The sequence below is a fragment of the Lissotriton vulgaris genome, chromosome 4_1 (genome assembly GCF_964263255.1).
Source record: "Lissotriton vulgaris chromosome 4_1, aLisVul1.2, whole genome shotgun sequence".
Classification (NCBI taxonomy): Eukaryota; Metazoa; Chordata; class Amphibia; order Caudata; family Salamandridae; genus Lissotriton; species Lissotriton vulgaris.
Window position 1 is genome coordinate 996739835 of NC_141691.1, and position 21329 is coordinate 996761163.

Sequence of the window (21329 nt, forward strand, 5' to 3'; positions counted from 1 at the left end):
AGTATTTATGTTGCATCTGTTAATCCTAGCGCCATGGAGCACTGTATTATAAATACAACGCATCCATGGTGGCGCAAGGACATTTGGCACTGGCGCAAGGAAACTGACGTATCTATGCAGATGCGCCAGTTCCTTGTAAATATCTGCCACCAGCTATGTACATATAAAATAACGTCTCTTGGAGTTCAATCAGTTTCTACCTTCTTAATGGCAAAATCACACATCCGTTGTCCACAGTCACATTTTGCCAAGAAAGGACTGAATGGGGAAACTGCTCACCAGGTCCGGACTGGCCGTAGCGGGCACCGGGTGCTTTCCCGGTGGACTGGAAGGGTGAGGGCTGGTTTTGGAGAGTGGGGGCTACTTTGTTACAGGGGGTTGGTTTTGAAACAGTGCTGCAAAATCTGCCCTCTGTAACAAAAGTGGCCGCAATGCTGCACATTAACACCCCAACCCAGGGCCTGTGCTTCTCAATAGCATACTCCTGCACCCCTACACCCCCACTCCGGCTGGTCCAGCTGAATTGTCAGGGCTGGTATGTGTTCCCAGTCTGGCCCTGAGAGACACAACATGCAGTACACATTCTGCTTGGGATATCTCCTCAAGAGCAATACAAAAAGCACCCAGTAAACTCCCCCGTCAATATCAATATTGACCTTGTGTGATATCACTATCTTCAAATCCAGGACCACGATACAGGTCCTTAATGTCCAAAATACACTACAGTAACACAATATGAAATAGTCTCAAAATCAACTGGAATTATGAGGGGTACCCACTAGAGCCTTATAGCCCGCTGCCTCAGGCTATACCAGTTGTTAAAGGCCTGAGTTATAGGCCCGAGTTGCAGGCGAGGGCCTTTAACAAGGAAGAGGGCCTTTAACTGGTATCGCCCGAGGCAGAAGGGCTATAAGGCTATTTGAACATTCCGCCAACTAAGGGTGGAATGTTCTAAGTTATAAAAGGAGAAACATGAAGACAAACATTGGAATGTTGGTGTTCCGGGCTTATACCAGTCATTCTAAGCCTGGAGCTACTCCATTGTCTTTAATGGAGCTCTCAACATTCCAATGTTCAAATATAGCCTTATAGCCCGCTGCAGAGAGTTATAGCGTTTGTTAAAAACCCTGAATCCGAGTTAAAGGCCTGAGCCACAAGCAAGGCCTATAATGACGGAGAGGGGCTTTAACAACCGGTATAGCCTGAGGCATAAGAAGTAAAAGGCTGTTAGAACATTTCACCCACTAAAGGTAGAATGTTCTAAATTAAAAAGCGAGAAAGAAACATTGGAATGTTGGAGCTCGGGGAATATACCATTATAAACCCAGAGCTATTCCATTGTCTTCCATGGAGCCCTCATCATTCCAATGTTACAATATAGCCTTCGAACCTGCCGTAGCGGGCTCTACCAGCCAATAAAGGCCTGCTCCATCGTTAAAGGCCTGACTTGAAGGCGAGGGCCTTTAACAAAGGAGCTTGCCTTTAATGGCCAGTAGAGCCCGCTACGGAGGGCTCTAAGGGCCAGAGTAGGTAAATATAATTTACTGATTCTAAAATACCAAATTTTACTGATTCGGTATTTTAGAATCGGTAAAAGATATGTAACTAATGATTCGGTCAATTTTACCGAATCAGTAAAATTCGGTAAATACCGATTCGGTATTTCCCATTCATTCCTATGGGCCTGGAGGCCCATAGGAATGAATGAGAATTACCTATTCGGTAAATACCGATTAGTTAAATACCGAATCAGTAAATACCGATTTGGTAACATCCTATTCGGTATTTACCGATTCGTATTTACTGAATCAGTATTTTTTGGGCTCCTACATTACAAATTCCCAATACCGGTCGGTAACGGCCGAAATTCTGTGATTTGGCCATTACGGACCGGTATTGGGCGACCTACATCTGGCCCTATGTCTTTTAGAACATTCTGCCATTAGAGAGCACAATGTTCTAATTAGGAAAAACAAACGCCTCTCGGAGCTCGAGGAGGTTTAAATCCCCTCGAGCTCCGAAAGGCCTTTGCTCACAGCAACAGCTGTGAACAAAGTCAAACATTGAAATGTTGGAGCTCCGGTCTTCTACCAGCCATTGGAGCTCCATTCTTTTCTATGGAGCTCCGACCATTCCAATGTTCCATTAATGAGTCACATTCCTTCTGAATGAATGCACAAGAATCTCAAAGGTGTTTTCATCTGTAACCGTACATTTACGACCAAAATCATCTCCATTTACTTATGTCAGGAATAACCAAAGGGATTTATTACTGTCCATTTCACTATGAGTGTGGAGAAATGTGCAGCTGTAAATCCCACACAGGAGCTGGGAAATGGGCGTTACAAGGCCTGGTTGCCTTGTAGATTTGTGAACACTGGGATTCACAAACTGAAACCTGAAACTGAAACAGCTGTGAACAAAGTCAAACATTGAAATGTTGGAGCTCCGGTCTTCTACCAGCCATTGGAGCTCCATTCTTTTCTATGGAGCTCCTAACATTCCAGTGTTCCATTAATGAGTCACATTCCTTCTGAATGAATGGACAAGAATCTCAAAGGTGTTTTCATCTGTAACCGTACATTTACGACCAAAATCATCTCCATTTACTTATGTCAGGAATAACCAAAGGGATTTATTACTGTCCATTCCACTATGAGTGTGGAGAAATGTGCAGCTGTAAATCCCACACAGGAGCTGGGAAGTGGGCGTTACAAGGCCTGGTTGCCTTGTAGATTTGTGAACACTGGGATTCACAAACTGAAACCTGACCGTTTTCCACTCTGGATAAATTTCCAAAGTTACTCCAGGGTTGTATTAACTTGGCTTCAAAATAGGAAGGGCGATGGATCACCCACGAAGGCCTCTCATCAGGGGGACATTTTTTCTGCACAGAGAAAAAAAAGGAAAATGTGCGTTTGCACAGGGAGCTTCAGGCCCAGATGCTTACATCTACACTGGGTCAATTTCCTCACAAAGAGGGAGAGGAGCCCGTTGAGGATGCGGCAAGTCATTCTCTATAGTAGGCCTGCAAACCTGTACCACCTGCAACTTTCCATGCCCAAACCTGGCAATGTTTTGGAGTTCCCAAAAGTAGTAAATCTACATCCATACATAGGCGTACCTCTATACATGAAGATATGCCGCTTGTTTCTTACACAGGAAGTAAAATCAGTGAATCCCTTTTGTTAGGGTCAGCTAGAGACTAGTTTTCCCTGATATTATAAATGAAAGTATGCTACATTCTACAATTCATTTGGGGGTTTGCTACAAATAACTTTTATAAGGCACAATATTGTTTATTTCCACTACAATTTTAGTCAAGTGGAGTTCAAAGTTAATACCCGTTTAATGATAGTCAAAAACATATACGTTTATTTTGCTCTTGTTATAGATTGCGAACGATTCCTAAATCCTTTTTTATCTCTTCCTGCATACCTGCAAAATTAATTATCCAGTAAAACAAATACATTTGGAAAGAGATGTGTACTAAGGTAGACATATAGCTCATCAGGATATTTTCTGTTGATATTGCATTTAAATAAGCCCCTTTTATTTTTCACATTTCAATTACCCCGATATTAAACCAGTCGCTTATTAATTTCCATGTGTTCTTATTTTATGAAAAAGAATTTAAATCACAGCAACTTACATCGTGTGTTGGTGTTTTTTTTCAATAATTTAGGGCCAGAATAATCACTGCCTCCCATATTTTGTAGTTTGCGCTGGCGCTCGCACGAAGCGGGTCGTGCCAGCGCCCGCGCAAAACATTCGTATATGTGGGCAGACGTTTGACAGCCACTTTGCAGTATTTTTTTCATCAATGTAGTATGTGTTGTTCTCATGAACAATATAAAGTGAAGGGTATAAACGAGACATTTTTCAAAATTGACAGCGAAGAGGCCATGAAAATGTGTTGTGGAAAACACCAATGTAAAGAGTGGTATATGAAGTGCAAATGTACAGATCCTTCATTCTAGTGCTGAATGACGTGTCGTGTACCTTACAGGAGGCACACTGAGCATGACAAGAAGTAGCCTTCTTAAGTCATATACCAAAAAGTGCACATTCATTTTTAAAGCATAGGCCAGGGAGTTTCTTCCGAGCAACTACCAATGAAATATTGCCAGTGTGTAGTGTTGATTGACATGTGATGCATGTGGTTTCCAGAAGAGCAAGAGGTCTTTAAACACTGTACTAAGACTCTAACAACAAATTGCCAATTGGTGTGTGAGGAAATATCTACTCCTCGTTCAAGGTGCAAAGTGATGATGTCGGAAGATTTACCAAGACCTTGTATGTGCCCAGAGGCACAACTAGAGGCAAATTTCCGGGGGGAGGGAGGGGGGGGGGGCAATAAAAATTACGGGGGGCGGGCTAATACTTCCAGAAATAGGCAGAGTGGAGGTGCAGGGGCTCTAAGAAGGGGTGAAAAATCAACAAAGCCTCCTAAACAAGTAAATGGTCTTTTAAAGACCTGTGAAGTACTCAAAAACTGTATGTGTGTGTGCCAGGGAAGCTGTCTCAGCCCGGGCTGATACACACAACAATGGGGGGGGGGGCTTGAAGCTCATTGAGACCTATGGGCGTTGCACGCCTGTCTGTGCCCCATTTTTCTGGCCTCCTTGCTTACTCAAGTTCCATCGATTTCCAAAGAAATATCTAGGACCTCATTCTCATATCAAACAACTTTCTCACTGCCTTGCCCATACAGCTGTGAGTTAATCAACAGGCCTGTTTACATTTTCTGCTTTGGCCTTTAACCTTTATGGCCTCCTTCTCCAAACACGTTTTCCCTGCCTGAATCCCTGTCTATTTTGAGCAGATCCCCCACGACTTTCTTCTGTTTCTGGACTCTTCCTCTACAGAACCACACCTTCACTTCAAAAATGCTCTCTACTTACCACCTGACTCAAATTACCACCTCCACCCGTTAATTGACACTGCCTCGTACCTCGAGCTCTAAAGCACTCCACCATCCACCCCAAACACACACATGCATGCCCCAACCCCCATATACAAAGGAATCATTGAACCCAAGAGCGCCGGCCTACCAAAATACTCACTTCAAGGCACACACAACACATAAACTGACATATATCACATATCACATATGACACATATCACAACTGCATGATCTCACTCTAATCCCCTCTACGTTGAAATTACTAAATATTTGACTCTTTTCATTCTTACTTCCATTCTACCATAGCATAGTCCAGTCTAATTTCTCAGACAGCATCTTTGCTGCCTGCGCCTCCCCTAAAATTACTATCAAAAGGATCACACCTAGGACTCTTCTCACTGCCCAACTCAGACATACAACAGTCCTCACTCCCTACAACTTATTCAGTTTGCCTTCTTCTCCAACATATCCTATGCCAATCCCTTTGCTATCCTATTGTATGTCAATCTCTCCAGTTTTTTTTCTGACCAATCAGTTGCCAAATATTGAAGTACCTTCCCCATCTTTATTTGGTCCATGTGCTAGGTCTGCACACTATTTATGACGCACTCTTTTGGTGGGCCACCTACCTAGGATCAGGAATTAAAGGGGAAAACAAATACTGGGAGGTCTCTCAAAGGGATGTGTCCTGTGTAATTAAGGGCGTGGCTAAAAAACACCTAAGCTAAAACCCTGTGCTTAGCATAGTGTGCTGGCCAACTTGCATTTTACTTTTTCTGTCATTGCATCCAGGTATATAATACAGCAAGTAACATTATACCTACAACAAGCCAGGCCTATTGGCTTTGTTAGTGTTTGTTAGTTGCATAAGATAAATAAGCAACAACTAAGGCTTCGTTGTATATCATTTTTAAAATTCTTCAGTTCTGAAATCATGCTACTGTGAAAGAAATATAACGAGTCTTGTGATGTTATATCAAAGACAGTGAAGAGTGTTACTGCTGCAGAGATAAGATTTAGTTTTCACCCTGAAAATGCAAACCCCGATAGGGACCCTTCTCAGCACCTGCTTTTTAGAACTGGACCTGGCCCACTAAAAGCCCTGACTACCAGTGCCGGTCTGGGAACCAGACCTGGCAAACAGCTCTGCTAGCCCTGAGGCGGATTGGGGGTTCGGCCGAGCTGTTTGCTAGGGCTGGTTTTGTCCGATTTTGTTACAGGGGATCGATATTGCCGAACCCCGGTAACAAAAACGGCCCCCAGGAGCTCAAACTTGTCCCCCACTATGGTGGCCACCGGAGAAAAACCCAGTGTCTGTTTCTGCGAGTCCGGCTCTGCTGCCTAATATGTTTAAATATGTAGCAGTAATAACACTTCTCAAGAAAACGATAACTGGCTCCGCCTCTCAGATCAAGTACAGCTGTGCCCAAAATCTCTTTTCCTCTCTAATAGTTAACAACACATACTCTGTTTGCTTACTGGCTACTTCTCTTACTGTAGCCACCCAGTTTCCACTCAGTCTAGCTTCGATCAACACCATCCCACTGAAAAATACTCTCACACATGCAGGGAGAATGTGGGGACATCTCCACTTCTTACTCTACACACCTCCAGTGCAGATGCCATCTCGTCTTCATCTTTCCCTAACTCCTTCAAACTCAACAAGAGACACATCCTTGGCTACTTTCATTTCCCTCATGACACACCTCCATTTAAGGATCCCTAACTGGCTTACAGTCTGTCCTACTCACTGAAACACTGACTGTCCTAAAGAGTGAAGAGCCATCTTGTGCACCAAGCACTAGATGGCCCTTTACTCTCTCATGTTAAACTTTCCCAAAATTTAAATTCACTAACTTCCTGCACTGATCTTGCTGACAAGTAACTCTTCAATCCTTTTTATTAAGGTTTTTATTTGCATAATTAGTTAAAATTGTTACAAAATCCGCATGATAAAATAACAATCCTTTTTATTGTTTATACAAATCCATGCAATCAACATATTCAAACATTTGCTTCCTTTCCAACACAACGTGCTCATCACTTGGGCCTGCCAAGATCACATCCTGCTGTAAAATACCCCAACATACAGTATGAACTTCTCCATTATCTGAAAGGGAGTTCTATGGGGTATCCCATGTATGTATCATGGCACTTAAAACGCACTGCTGTGAAACAGGCTCCATTCATTGGTGGTTGCGCTTAAGGTGCTTGTAACAAACAAAACAGCTAATTTCATTTTTTAATCAATGGTGTGTAGTAGTTGTCAATCGCCTGTCCCCATATTGGGCACCCATACCAAGTTCTTTGACAGACTGTTTGGCTTACCTTGTGCTCCTTGACTGTACAACAGTCGCGGGATGGAATCGACATCCAAGAACTGACTCATGGCTGCAGGTCTCCGATGACGGAACAGAGGCTCCCTGTGTATCACTGTTCACTTTCCTTGGATATTCCTGGAGAAAGAGTACCTAATTAATTCACTGAGCACAACAATTTCATGTATAAAGCATTACAAATAATTAATATATTGTATTGTTCTGGGATTATGAAGCTAAATATGGCTTTCTATGACTGACTAGTTATGGTGGCTTTTGTTCCGATAAGGTTGCAATAAATTGGCTCTGTGTTTGCATTAAAAATATCAGCTATGGATGGTGTGTTTCATATTTTTGGCGGCCAACACAGGCCAAAATGTTGCAAAAGAGGTTCTGTTATTTTCCTTGGGTGTTGAGAATGTTTCCCTGCAGCAGGTGGTGTGTTATACATCCGACACAAACTTGTGTCTACAAAATACGCCCTCGTAACTACTTCCCAGCCCTAATTATGTCAACACTATATTTCTTCATGTTCTTTGCCAAAATCTTTAGAAAATAGTGCCACAAACATATTCAATCCTAAACACCATTTTTCTACTGCTATCTGCAAATGGCACTCATGTGCCATGGACAATTTGTACGCAGACAATGTGCTGTAGCCGAAGCAATGCAGTACACATTTTCCATCTTTTAATGGCACATAGTTTGCATGAAAAGGATGAAGCCTACTGACTAAGGGGCCTTCTTTGGAACTTGAGGAAGAGGGTTTTAATCCAAGCTGCAGCACTTGACTGAAAATCGTGTGATTCTAGAGAATTGCGTAATCTCCATGAACCCAAAATTATAGAGATTTAAAATATAATTGAATTTTAAAATTCCCAATTTGTTTATCGACATTTTTAATACATGAGCTTGTAACACCTCGCACCCCCGCACACACACCATCCTCCATCAATATATATCAGTTGCCACTCAGCTACATCTGTGATATATAAATACAAATACATACAATTTTCGATATTCAGTATCCACGCACACCTAAATTATTCCCTGCAAGTGCCTGAAACGTAGCATATATCAGGATACTAAATGGTTTCACATGTTGTTAACCTGCAGAAATATCGGGTTTCTTTTGCCTGTATTATAGATTCCGCTATGTGGGGAAATGACGCTTAATAGCACCAGGCGTTTAAAATGTCAGACTGGCAATTTTGACACATTAGAGCTGTGATAATTATCATTCTCTGCCGCACGCGCTCCCCTCGTGGTGCTGCCGTTATTTCCTTCCCTCTCCTGTGAAAGAGCGGGCGCTGGCTCGGCACGCGCCCGGTATGAACGGGAAGGTGGCACCCCTCTCCTCGGTTCCCCTCTGTGTCTCTCTTACCTCAAACCTCAGCGAGCCGGACGCGTCCAAGACAGGGGGAAGGGGGATTCCAAACGTTTCGCGCCAAAAACTTGACGCCGGGAAAAGGTGCTCGTCACGAGGAGCGTTCCTGGGCACGGCTGCAGCTCTTCTGCGCCTCTCTGCCGCCTCCTAGAAGTCTGAGCCCGGATACAGCTGCCCAGATGCAAGCATCTGCCGGTTTCCAAGACAAACCCCATGCCACAGATTCCCTCCCCATTCACTAAAATCTTAGTTTAACAACACTCTTGTAAAGTGGTAGTTTTCCTTGCCTTGATCATAAAAAACGATTTCACATACCTGACGTGGTTGAAGTCCCCTTGGAGTGGGGGAAACATCAGAAAGACACTTGTTCAGCTCGGCAGTGAAGTTCAAGCCGTGGGCGTCGGCTCTTTCAGATGAGACTACTGGGATGTTTCTCAAATTCTCTTGTGTGCCGAAAAAGGCCCGGTATTGGCAGCCCGGGGTTCTGATGAATAATGCATAGTATAAACAGGACTTCCTATGATCAAGTGATAGAAACGGCCAAGAGATGTTACCTTAGCAACATCCCATCCCTCCGTTGCCATCCATTCAGCATGCAGCATTCGGAGCCTCCCTGCATCCCCCACGTCTGCAGCAAATAATGTATCAAATACCTCATTTGATCAATTATTGTGTTTTTATGCAGACTTTGTTTAATTTTGGACCAGTTAACCCCTCTGAGCTATTGTTGACGGCTTAAGATTGTTGCTTTTCTACTGGAGCCCTCTACGACGTTGTACTTTGGAAATGTCTTAAGGCACTTGCGTCGACAGCATGGGAATAAGGGTCTTTTCTCTGAATACTGATGCAAGCCCACTCTTGGGAAGCAGCCCACTGAACTGCAGGCTGCTGCTTTCACTGCTGCTTGTGACGAGCATGTTCACCTCCTGATGAACACATAACAGTTAGGATGATGAACACTTTACAGGTCATGGGTGTGTCACATTGACCAAAAACATGTGTCAATGTTTTGTTTAGATAGAAGTACATATTTTGGGGGAACAACGGTTTTTTGTTTCAGTTTTATATAGCGCGAACTCGACCCAAGGGAGTTAGAGCGCTTTACATGAGAACTAGTTACATTACAGACGGGCACATTCATTTTTTTTGTAGACACGGGGCGATTAAGCGATTTGCCCAGAATCACAGGTTGTTGAGCTGACGCCGAGACTCGAACCCGGTTCCCAATCTCTAAAGTCGGCAGACCCTAGCAAATGATTTGTTATTATTAGTTCCTATCGCTCTTTCTTTCTCTCTCTCTGTTTAAGTTGCACTCTGATTCGCCCCAATTCCTTATACTCTCTCTGTGGCTAATATCCCTGGTTCTGAATCTATCTAAAAAAAATACGTGTTTGAAAGAAAGATAAAAAGATAAAGGTAGAGAAATAGAGAGGAGAAAGAGAGAGCGAGAGCAAGAGAGAAACATTAACAAGGAAAGAACATTAAAGTGGAAGCAAGAAAAAAGAATGTGTGTGAGCAAGAAAGAAGCACTGATTCAGGGAGAGCGAGAAATGTACACGGGGAGAATCTGTGAGAGAGGAAGCAGAGTGGGAGACAGTGTATGTGTGCGAGACAGAGATAGGAAGAAAGGCGAGAAAGAGAAAGAAAAAGCGAAAGCCGTGCTGAAGTGATAGTGGAAGAGAGGAGGGTGAGAGGCAGAATGGAGGAGTCTGAATGGACTCAGTATCGCAAGCAGCAGTGGTATTTTCAGTAGGCAGCTACTCACCCCTATTCCAGACCTCCTGCCGATCCTCCGTGACTTCGGAAGCAAGCCTCAAAATAAATGAAATACTGCAGAGCCTCGGAGCCATGAGAAGCAGCAACTCGTAATTTCATCGCCCCCTGGAAAGGATTCGGAAAAAAAGAGAGCTGACAGCTGCCTTTATATTATGACGAAAGGAAACCTCCCTGCACAGCTCTGAGTGATAGCACTCCTCACTGTAACGCATTAGCCTGCTAATTTAAGAAAGCTGAAAGGTTTTGTTGCAGTGTCTTTCGTGCGCTCTTTCTTCTGCCCCCTCACTTTAATTTGCATTAACATTATTCTTCTGTTGCTGCTGCTCTGAGAGGTGTGGAGTACTTTTCTCCTCAGGAAGGTTCTGTGAGCTGTGTGCTGCAACACTTGTGTGGCACATATAAAATGACGCGAATTCTAATCCTGTTTGTTTTTCAAAGGGGAGTAACCGGCTATTTATTTGCAAGATGTTAATTTTCCTGTACTTGCAACGGAATACAAAAAATCTGAGGTTGCAATGCTGTCAAAAAAGAGGAAACATTTTCAAGATTTATTAGTCTTGCTGGGCTAAATGCCACACCGGAGAGCAGAAAAACAAGGTTCCATGTCCTGGAGCACATGGCGTTCTAATCCAGTTGTCTCCTTTTAACACCATTGTCTCCTAGAGTGATTGTCTAATTGAAGTGAAGGAGGGCTCTATTCCCATAATGCATTAGGTTATTAAAGGAAAGTCCAGACAAGAACATGGCGCCCCTGTGAGGTGCAGCCATCTGGTCAACGTAAGAAAAGGTGGCCAATCATAACATATTGTATCTTGCACCCTCATTTGATAATCTTAAAGTGACAACCCAGCGTGGAGAACAAAAAAAAGGTTTGCGTCTATAACAATCTCCAACAATAGGCATTCTAGAATGTTAGGTTGCTTGATGATGTCAGCTTTGGGTTCAAGGTTTTTGGGAAGCCCTTCAATGGATGCCCCCTTTAATGGAATGAGTATCCATATAAAGAATGTCCATTCCATCAAGCATCATTTCAGTGGCGGCTCGCAGAGGGAGTGCTGTGGGTTGATGGGGCGGGGGAGGGGCAGGGTGGGAGGTGGTGAAGACGGCAAGGAGTAAACTAAGTAAATAAATAAATACAACGATTTATCTTGCGCTCGCTACATCGCCGAGTTGGCGATACAGCGAGTGCAAGGTAAACAGTTTTATTTCTTTATTTACTTACTTTACTCCTTGCCGTCGTTTGTCCAACACCACTACCCCACCTGCTCCTCCAATGCCTCACCACCCGCAGCACTCCCCTCCCTCTGCGAGCCGCCACTGCCATATGTACCTTCAAAGTCCCCCCCCCCCCCCCTGTTTACAGCAATGTGTAAAACTATTTGGCGCAAAAGGCTGGTGGGAATTTTTCCCAGCTTGCATTTACACCTCAGTTTACCTCAATTGGTCACCCGATTACCTACGGATGCACTGACAAAAACATTGCAGTTAAACTATTATAATGGTGCCTGAGGGCACTATTAGACTATTTCGATAGGACCCTCTCATGGTGCTGGAGGTACAGTGATTGACAAAAAGGGACTCAGTTGTTCCTGAGGGAAGAGTAAAAAGTAAAAAGTAACAAGGTCAAGGAGGGAAGAAGATTGGTAGGTGGGTAGTGCTCAGTGGAGTGCTACCCTGGGCATCCCATTAGTTGGAATGAATGGCCTCACACACTCTTGCAAGTGTCATGCTTCATCATTGGCCGTTGCTCCTCGTTGGACAGGCGGTGCAATGTCCAACGGGCTCACCTCTAGGAGGGGCTCTTTATCGGAGATCTTTTTTCCAACAGCCTGTGGGTGAAGTGCAAGTGAGGGGCCAAGTAAGAAGTGAATAGTGTAGGTGGGTGAGTTAAAATATAGCAAGGGATACCGGAGAGCAATTTATTCTGGTGGTTCCCGTACTATAAATAAAACCAGTGGGTGGCCTATGATCGCCAGAAGTTAGGTTCTGTATCACGATCTAGGACTACACAGCGTTCAGTGGGGTCAACATGTTTCTCGCTTCTGCAATTATGCTGCGATTCTTCAGGACCTTATATACATCTATCACAAGGAAAGACCTAAAAGTGTCAACCTATAAACATCAAATTTACTATTACTGTTGTACTACCTGATTGTAACCGCTCCTGCCTACAGGTCAAGGAGTACAGGTGTCAACAGTACCCGGTAGGTGTGACATCAAGGGAGAGAGCCAATAGGGGTTTAATGGTTCTCAGAGCCTTGGTCAGAGCTCTTGCGCCTACCCATCGCTACCGGGATCCGGATAGTGATGATACACGGGATCTGGAGGTACAGTGGCACTGGGGCTCAGAAACCCAAGGGATCCAGTGATCCTGATTATTGCTGTATCTCACCTTCCAAGCAGTACTCAGGGCTGCATTTCCTTTGCTTGTACTAGTGCCCATAACACCCTTGCTGTGAATTCATAACAACTCTTTTGGACGGGTGTTTTCTACTCCTCTGGAATGGTTTAAAACAGGCAAAGGGTTTAGAAAATGAAAATCAAACATAGAAAGAGAAAGCACAGTTTACAACACCATCAAATTACCCTCCTCCCTCCCAATTTTCGCTACTCATGAACTATGCTGAGTGGATGTATGACGGTACAATGCATACTTTTACAACGCCTACCTTTACAACGCAATTTTTACACCGCAATATCCATTACAACGCATACCATTACATCGCATATCATTACAACAAATTCATTGAAACTACCTTTACAACGCTTTCCACTACAACGCATACTACCTTTACAACGCATACCATTACAACGCATAACATTACATTTCATGTAAGGTAAGTGTTGGATAGTGTAAGGGTTAAAATTACTATTCTAACTCCAGGGGGTACAACAGTAGGGTAAGTGTTGGATAGTGTAGGGGTAAATAATTACTATTCTAACTCCAGGGGGTGCAACAGTAGGGTAAGTGTTGGATAGTGTAAGGGTACTATGTGTTGTAATGCTATGCTTTGTAATAGTATGCGTTGTAATGACTGCATTGTAATGGCAAGCGTTGTAGTGGTGTGCGTTGTAGTGTCATGCGTTGTAATGGTTGCGTTGTAAATGCATGCGTTGTAATGGATGTTGCGTTGTAAAAGTTTCGTTGTAATGGTAGTGCGGTGTAAAAGTTGCGTTGTAAAGGTTGTTTCCCATGCTGAGTGCAAGCGTGAAATTGCGATTCCTGTTCTGTATTACCACAAGAGAGAGTGAAGGAAGATGACTGCATTAAAAATAAGAATTTATGCACTGAAGAAAAATAAAGAGAAAAGGACAAAAGGGAAGTGGAGCCCAGCATTGCATTATTAGGGGCTTAACCTGATTTCATTAACACAGCGGAGGGATGAAAAAAAGACAAAACTAACATTGAACCGCACAAATTTCATATTAGAATGTGAAGTTAGTTAATTTACGTTAAACATAATCAATGATTTGTACATGAAAATTCTAGCTTAGACCCATTAGGTACATAGTACATTTTACGGATGGTTTAAGAATTCGCTTTTGTTTCTTTTTTTCACACTCGCTCAGGCACTCATTGTAAAATCATCTTTTATCCTGGATTTCCAATCTATTGCCTACACACTGTGACAAAGATGAAATCAGACTAGAATTCCACTGGTCTTCTCATTCTAGCACCGGATGCATGGTAGCTCACTACCCAATAGGATGTCTAAATGAGACGGCCATCTTGGAGTTTTCAATGAGTAGATTAAGACCATCAACAATTACAGTACTGCAGGAGCTCAGTATTGTTCTGACTATAACTATCAATGAACAGCGTGTTACTATTTGCCAAATCTATAGACTTGGAAATGGCAGACAGATTTTTCTGCCAAAAATATTAATTGTTAACTGTAAAAATTTAGATTTTGAAAAAAATCTCTCAATAATTTAATTGACACTGCTTGTGGGTCACATGACAGCAGCAGAGTACAGCAGTGGCATGTCCTCCAAAGTTGTGGACATAGTGAACTGTTTTGCAAGGGTTCATCTTGTAGTGTTTTTCAAGGGCCTCAGGAAGGGTGCGATACATACAGCATATTTCAGCATCAGTTGTGATTGCACATTAATTCCTTGTCCTGTGGCTTTCATCAAAAGCAAAAGTCAAAGGAGAGAAACCGGTTCAAAACCTGCAATTTATATAGATTCTTTTGCATAGTTCTGATGATTTCTGTGAATTACTAAAAGTTGGACATTTATTCAACTCATTGGAAGAGACTGACGGTTCACAGATCTAATAGATTCTTAAAAACTGTACTTGAATCAGCCGCATAATGTCTGCCTACGTCCATCCCATTTATTCTGCCAATGGCAGATACAGTGCTTTGCGTTCTACTTTAATTAAACTTTAGAAATCATCAAGATTCAAATAATTTCTTTCACGTAGGCCTGTTAAATATGCTCAACTCAAAACACCCACAAAGTCCAAAACAAGGCACTTAGGACATTCTTAAAACTAAAAGGGAAGCAAACATATTATATGTCCCCAGGCTTTCTCAGTCTAGCTGCAAAACATTTACAATTGAGAATTTGGTCTAAATGATTAATGAATCCCAAAGGGATTCACGCATTTGAAAGGAGGAAGGATATAGGTCCAGAAGGTGCAAATTCGGGACCACTTAAGTTTCTGGAGATAGAATCTAGATAATCTGAGTGAGTCAAAGAAAGTGTTCATGGTGGAGAGCAGCCTTCATATATGTCAATTGCTCCACCAGCAAGGGTTTCTTTCAGCCAACAACAAGTGGACCTTGGTTAATAATGAATAAGGAATGCAATATTCTTTTACACACCTCAGGGTAATTTTGGGACTGAATTTGAGTTTAAAGGATGGAGTAGTGTCTGCCAGGATGTGGGAGGACATTGCCTCTTGCTCTGATGTGGCCACAAGGCCGAGTTTCTTACAGAAAATACATAGGTCCTCATTAGGAGGGATCTATACATTCTGACATGCTCAGTAACTACTTTTCCAGCACGTTATGGAAGTTTGGGTTTTGAAGGTGTGATCACTCCTCATAAATTTCAGGTGCAATAAAAAGTCTGTCCAAAGGATACATTTCAGCAAGTCAAATCTGCTGATATTTATTTTGTAAAAATGCCTAGTAGGTACCGGAACATGCAAATGCTGGTGTTGTAGGCACCAAAATACAAGTTACTCCCTATTTTAGAAGTAAAACTTCTGAAAGGGGCTATTTATCATACATGGAAAATATCAAGCAATGCACCAGCCAATCTGTTTCACCCTATGAATCTGATCAAATTTTATAGCTACATATTTAACTTCATTCCTATTTGGGAGATTTTAAAAATCTATTACTTTACCCATTGTACCATTTACTAAGCCTCCCTCAACATTTAAATTTAGCTGCAAAATTATTCTACAATTTCTACAAACATGTAAATACTTTTCTAATCCAGCAGTCCTAGAAACACATTTTTTGAAAGAATCCAATTTTGCTTACAGTTTCTCAGTCAGCATTATTGTTTCTCCGCGGTGCTCCATTTTGTCAACAGCTGTTAGTTCAAAACTTTCCTTTTTTTGAGTTTCAGTTATTCTTCATTGAAATTGCTGCACTCTTGAAGGGTAGGCATTAAACACAGTATTGGTTTTCCATCTTCAATTAAATTGAACATGAGCTGTGCTGGTATCTTCTTACAGGACAATAGTTTTTTGATAAGTCAACTTTGAAACATACTCTAACCTTCCTTGTTTAGAACTCCAACGCGAATGTCCATCAGAATATTTCCATATACCTCATCAGACGCTTGACACATATTTTTCAACAGTTCCCTGTATTAGAAATTCAACCAAATATTTGCATTTCCAATCCTTCTTAGTGAATTACATGTTTGTTCAAGGACAAGGGTCTTGAAAAAGGTTATCCTTTTACAGGGGTTAGCTGCAGGAGGTCATCAAACATAACTAAATGCTTCCCTCAGAAGATCTTGTTGAATTGGTAGGTGAATACAAGTAAGCATCTCTATCTTGCCTGCACCACGAGGGTACGCAGGAGCTGAGCGGGATGGCGCTCATTTAAGCATAGAGCTCCTTTACTCTGGAATTCCATTCCACTTCAGGCACGGTCCACCTCAAACCATCAGGTCTTCCGCAACCTTATCAAAACCTGGTTGTTCTCCTCTGTTTAGCTGGCCCCAGCTGCGCTCACCCCAAATTCATCACATTCCTCTTGTGTGTCCGCTATGTCATTCTGCGGGCCCGTCTGTGAGCGCTGGGACGCCCCGTTGCTGGGGTAGCCATGCGCTATACAAAAACAACTTAACATAACAACATAACATTAAGTTTGAGACCCTGCTTACCGCATCAATGTTTAAAAGCTTCATTTTCTTCAAAACTCCTGCTACCTCATGACATGCTTTACCAGCTAACTTATGGTATTCCAGTAAATGTTGGAAAGTGGGATATTGGTAGGAGCAAATGTAGGTCTGCCACTGGCAATAAGGCCACTAACACATGATAGGACTCAGCATAGGTCTTAGAAAATAATTCCTATGCTCAATCCTCGGTAACGTGGCTGTGAGCATACAGCTTAACTTCAAAGACAGGTATGTAAAGCATATAAAAACACAATTTCAGTAAATAATTAATATAAAACACATAATACAAATCCAACACCAATGTATAAACATATGTAATATTTTTATCTGTTAAATTACACCAAAATGAAAAAAATCCACTGTAGGGAACCAGAGATATGAATGTTTAAAGATCAATCACTTTCTAGTGCTTAGAAACCAACAATGCCCCTTTTAGTCATTTTGTTTTCTCTGCAGGGACACACCTTTAGACATTGTTCTGGAGAATCTCACAACTGTGTTGTGCCACCTACTCCAGCAGGCGGGGTCCAGTTAGAACTCCTTCCTGAAGTTCTACTTGCGGGTCCCAAAGTATCCAACACACAATACAAGGTTCTGGAATCTCCAAGAGGGTCCTTGAAAGTGTGAAACTTAAATTCCGCAATCCACTTGAACAAAACCCTTACAAATCCACTGGTACTCCAGGCTGGGAATTCTTTGTGGGGCTGTCCAGGTGAGCTCTGTTAACCCGTAGCTTGCAGGGAGTCCACTCTTGAGTCCTTTTGAAGCAGGTTTGATCCACAGGGCTGTAGTTTCCAATGCAGCAAAAAGGCGCAAATGCATAGTCCTTGCCTTTAAAAATGCACTTCAAAATCTTCAGCGCAGACAGACCCTTTTGATTCTCTTCACTTTCAAGTAGCAGATCTGGAGGGCTCTGCCCCTCTCAGATACTTATTCCAAGTTCTCTAGGTCATGCAGGAGGTCACTTCTGACCAATGGGAGCAGGGTAACTCCTCAAAGTTATGACCACACACTGTAAAGTGTGGCATAAGTTTGCCCAGAGTGCATCAAATCTTCCAAATCCATAATGGCTGATTTTCTAGCAAGGAGGTTAATGCTTGCTAAACACACCTCTAGGATGGCTAATTTACTTAGACTCTCCCCCCTGCATCTGCTCATACCTTCCTTAATCCTACCACCTGCCTAAGGTGGGAAATTCAGACCTGTAACTGACATTGGTCTCTGTTCTCCCCTTTGAAGAGCATAGTTTATGACCCTCCCCCCTGGCCTGGCATTCCTATGGAACAGCACACTGCCCTGCCAGTAGAGCTGGTTAACCCCAGGGGCTCTTTATCAAATATTCAAGGCAGCCTGGCTAATTCACCTAACTATGACCAATCAGGGCAGACCACTGGAAGGCTGAATTTGAACCTACAAACAAGAAAGTCTTATAACTTTTTGTATGTACACTTTAGGAGAAATTCAACAATATGTTATTGTTGGATTTATTAATACCATTCTGGGAAGTCTTTGAATGGAATTATTATCCCTCTCCTATCAATATTTTTTAATCAATAACTTTCTACCATATTACCCTATGTAACTGGGGATTTGCAATAGGAAAAATGACTCGGGCCATTTGTCCATCACCAGGACTTACAAAAACATATTTTATAAGTACTTGCCTTATATCTACAGGAACCCCTCCCCATGTGCAACTAGGGGAGACTTTAGGGGTTCTGAATCATCTGTAGAAATATTGCAGATTCTCCCTTTACAGTGCTCCTAGCATCAAAGTCGAATTTGAGCAGCACTTTACCACAATGTGGGGAGTGAAATGTGACATTTCACTTTACCCAGGCATATAAAACTAATTTTATACGGGTGTACCTTATAAACACCTGACCCCCACCTCTGGAATACCTAGGGAAGACCCTGGGGTTCCCTAATATGCCAAAACATAGTAGGTTATCCATTTTGTAAGTGCCACAAACACCTAAGTCAAGTTTGGGTACAATTTACTGTTTAAAAGCAGTCCTGGCATCCAAGGCTGTTTTTAAACTGACATCAGGCTTCATCAGTGCACACATGCAAGTGCAGAAAAAGGCTGCTGGCCTCTAAACTGCCATGCCCCAGGGGACTGGTGACTTCTAGGTAGTTTCAACCCCCCTGCCCTATTATATACTAAGGGCCTATAGGGGAAGGCATGCCAATCACAGGGGTACCCCACCATACCATTGTGTACCCTAGTGTATACAGGTGTTTTAACTGTATTCTATTGTGTCTCTTTCCACATAGCACTGGCCCTGGGCCTGGTTATGCAGAGCCCAGAGTCAGTCAAAATCAGTTAACACCAGTATCAGTCAGCAAAAAGTTGGGGGGTGCCCAGGGCACATGATGACTTTGCAACACCAGTTTATTGTCATGTTCCACAGGTAGCATTAGTAGTCAATGTAGAGTACTTTCATTAATACTTTGTGCCCCTAATCCTGATGGTGCGGTCACTACACACAGTTAATTTTATTGTTATGTAGGTAAGCAGTCAGCACTTTAATTAAAAAGCTTTTCCCTGTGCCATCTTGACCACTTATTTATAACAGAATTGATTTGATGGAAGATCAACTGCAGTCTTTCTTGTCATGGAGAAATCCATGTTCTAATTTCTCTTTTACTTCCACATTAATGTCTTTCTGGTCATTGTTGAGTTGTACAACTAACTGTTCTAGGTCTTCAGTTTCCTGTTTAGCTTGTTCTATTGCAGTTTCTACCCCATTCATTGCTATTGCCGCTTAATTTAAAATAATAGGTGCTCAAAGAGGATCTTGACTAAGTGGTACAGAACTTTGATTGCTTTGAGAACTTCCCCTACCTACCTCTGAAGCAATTGCTACTTCTTGTTGAATCTCATCACTCAACATTTGCATATCATTTTGGAAGATTGAACATTGATTACTGTCTTTTACAGTATTAAATGAATCTTCATAGCAATCTTAGCCTTCAAGCAAATCAGATTCTGCACACCAAGGGTTGAAAAGTTGAAGAGTGCTAAATAGAACAACTCTCTTTTCTCTTGAGTTTGGCAACTAAGTTTCCGGTGGTTAAGAGTTTTCCATTTGCATGTTTAATTAAACAACCATCACATCCGAGAACAGCAAATTTGCCTTCTTCCATGTTTTCTTTTACATTGCTTGGTATTTGTAGCACTGAAGAATTTTATATAGGCACATATTTTCCAAGTGAACACTTCTTGGGTAGTATGTAACCAACATTGTTGTTCTTACTATGCCTGTACCTTCTGGGTCAAACTCTGCTAAATACAGAATTTCCAGAAAATACTTTAATATTATATTCTGTGTACTTGCAAGGCCTAAGCATGCCCAAATTATTCCCTTGACTTAGAGTATAAACTTGTTGAGCTCAACTTGTCCGAGAATTCATAAGAACCAATCTCCCTATGTGACAACATTTTTAAACTGAAGCTGTGCAACTTTTTTGTTAGACTCTTTTCTGCACTAATCTCTTGCCATATCTCTTTCATCTCAGTCTTCTTTGATTTTATGTCCGACATATCGAGCATCAGCAATAGAGTTGTCTGCAACAAATTGTATGTCCTTATTTGCATTCTGTATTTTCGTAATTACTGCGTTGTAATCATTAATATATTTGGATGCCTCTGTTCTTCGCAGATTATATGTGTTTTTCAATGGCTTTTGTATTACTGTATGACTCACTGCAGACAAAAAGTTGTTCACGCTTCCTTGTAAAAATAACAGGTTGTAAAAATCCAAAACGATATCTTGTGTAAAACGTCCCTTTAGGTCTGTATTTTCTATAGCAATATTTCCTACGTCTATGTGTTTGAAAGCGTAGAACTTGTTGTCTCAGGCTTTGTCAGTAGTGTGTTTCAGGATGGCACAAGTCACATACTATTCTATAAAATGGAGCACAAACCCATAATTCTGTTCTAAATTTTGGAGCATCTTTTATCCATAAAAGCATGTGAATATGAGGAGCAGCTCTTGCTTGGTTACCTTTATGCCAAATAAAACCAGTTACTTCACCAAGAGGCGGATCACTTTTGTTGCAGATGAAAGACATCTATGGTTAAAATATCTGCAAAAATTAGTAGGATCCAAAGAGCAAAGTTCTCTTGCTGTCTTTACATTAATGTCCTCAATATTTGAATGTGCTTCACTCAAAAATTCATGCAGATCATCTCATGCGTAATTAGCACAACTAAGTGTAACAAACCAAGTAGGTGGTCCTGGGTTCTCAAGCTGCATTTGAGTTCTCCATGACGCCGATACCAATACTCATTTGTTCCCCGTTGGCACACCATCAAATCAATTAAGTTATATTCCAAGTTTTCATTTTGTTTTTGATAATTATCAACAAATTCCCTTGCAGGCAAATGTTGAAGATTTGCTCCTTTCTTCTATTTATTATTCACAGCATAAGAAAGTCCGGACAAGTCCCTCTCAAAAAGAAGATGAACTATGTTTGGGATGCACTGACGAAATCTTGGATCCTCTGAATATAATTGTGTTGAACAGTATTCAGCTGCTGGTATCTGTACAAGGCGGTAATC